General features: G+C 42.5%; 1 pseudogene; it reads left to right on the top strand.

The window, feature by feature from the left end:
* The first annotated feature begins 2,310 nt into the window (after window positions 1–2,310).
* On the top strand, window positions 2,311–2,567 carry LOC136375889 (short transmembrane mitochondrial protein 1-like; annotated as a pseudogene).
* The last annotated feature ends 1,605 nt before the right edge of the window (window positions 2,568–4,172 follow it).

Here is a 4,172-nt window from a genome sequence, read left to right as displayed (position 1 = left end):
AGCAGATTATCTTCACTAAGTGGGGTTTGAACTTCAGGTTGGTGACCCAAGGCAGGGTAAGGAGAGGGTTCTTCACCTGATTATGCCCCAGGGATGGACACACATAACTATAGTCTGGGCCTTACCCTGTAGTTCAAGGAACATCTCCTACTCAGGGGAGGCAGAGAGATTCCCAAATGGTACTGGGAAAAAATATGAGAAGTTCATATTGTATAATTGCAAACTTGTCAGGCATCAAGGCAAAGTGGGCAGGACTGCCTGTACTTTACAGATCAATAGATCTGACTACATAAAATCTCAAACTATTTATGCTAGAAAAAAATGCACCATAAACAAAACTAAAAGACAAATAAAAAATGAGAAAAAAAAACCTTTCAGTACCTATAACAGCTAAGGAGATTTTCTCTCTCTCTCTCTCTCTTTTTTTTTTTTTTACTGAGAAAGCTTTTCAAACCAAATAGAAGATGAATATTCAAGAAGATGATAGACAGCCTGACCAGGCAGTGGCACAGTGGATAGAGCGTCAGACTGGGATGCGGAGGACCCAGGTTTGAGATCCCAAGGTCGCCAGCTTGAGCGCGGGCTCATCTGGTTTGAGCAAAGCTCACCAGCTTGGACCCAAGGTCGCTGGCTCGAGCAAGGGGTTACTCAGTCTGCTGTAGCCCCACAGTCAAGGCACATATGAGAAAGTAATCAATGAACAACTAAGGTGTCCCAATGAAAAGCTAATGATTGATGCTTCTCATCTCTCTCTGTTCCTGTCTGTCTGTCCCTATCTATCCCTCTCTCTGACTCTCACTCTGTCTCTGTAAAAAAACCCAAAAAACCCCCCCAAAAAAGCAATTCACAAAAGAACTAACAAATTACCACCTGACCAGGTGGTCGCGCAGTGGATAGAGAGTCAGACTGGGATGCGGACCCAGGTTCGTAAACCCCAAGGTTGCGGGCTTGAGCACGGGCTCATCTGGTTTGAACAGGGCTCACCAGCTTGAGCCCAAGGTCTCTGGCTTGAGCAGGGGTCACTTGGTCTGCTGTAGCCCCCCCCCCCCCAGGTCAACGCACATATGAGGAAGCAATCAATGAACAACTAAGGTGCCGCAACGAAGAATTGATGCTTCTCATCTCTCTCCCTTCCTGTCTGTCCTCCTCTCTGTCTCTGTCACAAAAATAAAAGGAAGTAAAAAATTACCAGTAAACATGAATATATATACTCAACCTCACTAGTAAGCAAAACAATTAAAATTAAGGTGAGATACTATTTTTTAAACTCTCATATCAGCTAAGATGAAAAGCTTTTTAAATGCTCAGGGTGGGCATAGATGTTCAGAAATGACACACAGATATCTTGGATGGGAGTTTAAGTTTGAATAATGTTATGAGAACAACTCGGCAGTTTATTGCAAAATTCTTTCTTTGCTTTGACTAAGAAATTCTTTTGAGCACTGCTGGCCCAGAACCTTAGTTGTTTGGAGTATTGTCTTGATATGCCAAGATTGTGAGTTTGATCCCTGGTCAGGGAACATGTAAGAATCAACCAGTGATGCATGAATGAGTGAACAACAAATCTCTTTCTCCCTTCCTCTCTCTCTCTCTCTGGTTCAAAAAAAAAAAAAAAAGAAGAAAAAAAATTCTATTGAGGAATTTATCCTAGGGAGTAATCAAAAAATAAATCCAAGATATATATAAGAATATTCACAGCAGTGCCACTTATAATAATGAAAAACTGGAAGCACATTAAATGTTGAATAGAATATGATATATATTGTGGTACCTTCCAAACAATGTGCATTAAAAATTGCATGACCTGTGGTGGTGCAGTGGATAAAGCATCAACCTGGAATGCGGAGGTCATGGATTCAAAACCCTGGGCTTCCCAGTCAAGACACATAGGGATAGTTGATGCTTCCTGCTCCTCATCCCTGTCCCTTTATCTCTATCTAAAATAAAATTTAAAAAAATCAGTAAATAAAAAGCTGTCGCCCTGGCCGGTTGGCTCAGCGGTAGAGCGTCGGCCTAGCGTGCGGAGGACCCGGGTTCGATTCCCGGCCAGGGCACACAGGAGAAGCGCCCATTTGCTTCTCCACCCCTCCGCCGCGCCTTCCTCTCTGTCTCTCTCTTCCCCTCCCGCAGCCAAGGCTCCATTGGAGCAAAGAGGGCCCGGGCGCTGGGGATGGCTCTGTGGCCGCTGCCTCAGGCGCTAGAGTGGCTCTGTTCGCAACATGACCACGCCCAGGATGGGCAGATCATCGCACCCTGGTGGGCAGAGCATCGCCCCATGGTGGGCGTGCCAGGTGGATCCCAGTCGGGCGCATGTGGGAGTCTGTCTCTCCCTGTTTCCAGCTTCAGAAAAATGAAAAAAAAAAAAAAGCTGTCAGTGGGAGGCAGGATACGAATGGCCCAGAGAGCTGCCACCACCCTTTGTGCCCTCTCCAATTCAAGCTTGGATTTACATTTGGCAACCTGGTTAGAATGTATCTGGCTCGGAATTATGATATACCGAACTGGTCACAAAACTTGAAGAAATTAAAAAGGACTTGGATGCCAAGAAGAATCCCCCTAGCTCATGAGGACAACTTTAATAGTGACTCCAGGAAAATCTGGGTCTACTCTTCTCGAGGGCCTCCTTTAACATTGAGACTTTGTCTTAATCTCCAGTCTCAGCCTTGCTAGACCCGCATTTATTTCGATCACATATGGGGCCACAAGTTAAGAACTATCCTTTTCCGACATCCTCACCTCTTCCCTTACTCCTTCCAGCTTCTTGGGAGGCCCTAAAACTGAAATTATGGTGCTAGATTAGTAGAAACAACCTTTACTTAATAGTTTCTCCCTCATTCTTTGGGATTTCTACCTTTTTCAAAAGAAAGATCTACGTTTTGTATAGTTGATCAGATATAAATAATGCTGATTTCACAGTTTAGCAATTATAATGGGTGTTTAAACATTTGCTACTAACATGTTTAGAAGCCATTAAAATTAAAATCTAGAAGCCAGTTTCTGGTGAATCATCTATTTATATTATACTGTTCTTAGTATAACTGACATAAATAATTCCCTAGTTGCTAATTTAACCAATAAATCAATTTACTACTCATTGAGATAGGAAAAACTAGAAGTATGCAGAAGAAGGGGGCCTGCAATGTCTGGGGTCTTAATCTTCAGCCTGTGACCTCAGTGTTCAGGACTGAGGAAGCAAGGGCAGACACTGATACACTGATAACAAGCAAGGTCCACAGCTGTTATCAGTTCCTTAAAATGAACTCGCAGCTCCAGAGAGAATAAGTCAAAGGCAGGCCCTCCAGCCTCCTCTCTTACTCCCTCCCCTCCTGGAGAAACGCAAGTCACCTAGGCCTGCAAAGAAAGAAGTGATAGAAATCAGGCATTTGTCACGTGAAAGTTAAAGCTGTAAAGGTATGTAAGATGTAAAAAGTCTAACTTCGGGGAGCTTGCGTTTTGTTGCCTCTTTTGGGGTCATGCTGCTCTGCTGGCTATTAAAATCCTACTTCCTTCATCAAGTTGTCTGGGTGCCTTTATCCTCCTTCGATTCCTGCTACACATCAACTGAGAAACTATTCTGAGAACCCTATCAAGAACTTGGGTATTAAAGAATATGTGAAGCAATGGCTTTTGTCCTCAGTAGACTTTATAGTCTAGTATGCATGCTTTTCCATAATGATGTATTTGATCTGGCTCTTTTCCTTCAAAAGAATCATACTTATTTTAAGAGATCATAGGTTCACTTGACATTATTGATGGATAAGTGACAAGTTATCTATAAAGGATATTTTATGCCTTTTTACATTAAAAAAGTATTTACATTATAACTTTTTTATTCCATTGTTTTAATTTTTTAAAAAATTTTATTCATTTTAGAGAGGAGAGAGAAAGGGAGAGAGAGAGGAGAGAGAGACAGAGAGAGAAGGTGAGGAGGAGCTGGAAGCATCAACTCCCATATGTGCCTTGACCAGGAAAGCCCAGGGTTTCGAACCGGCGACCTCAGCATTTCCAGGTCGACGCTTTATCCACTGCGCCACCACAGGTCAGGCCTTATTCTTTTTTTTTTTTTAGAAATTAAATTTAATGGGGTAACATTTATCAACAAGTATACATATGTTTTAGGTGAACATCTCCATAACATTTGAACTGTTGTATTGTGTGTCCATCACCCAAAG

Source organism: Saccopteryx leptura, chromosome 6, assembly GCF_036850995.1.
Source record: "Saccopteryx leptura isolate mSacLep1 chromosome 6, mSacLep1_pri_phased_curated, whole genome shotgun sequence".
NCBI classification, from domain to species: domain Eukaryota; kingdom Metazoa; phylum Chordata; class Mammalia; order Chiroptera; family Emballonuridae; genus Saccopteryx; species Saccopteryx leptura.
This window is presented reverse-complemented; position numbering and strand designations above follow the sequence as displayed.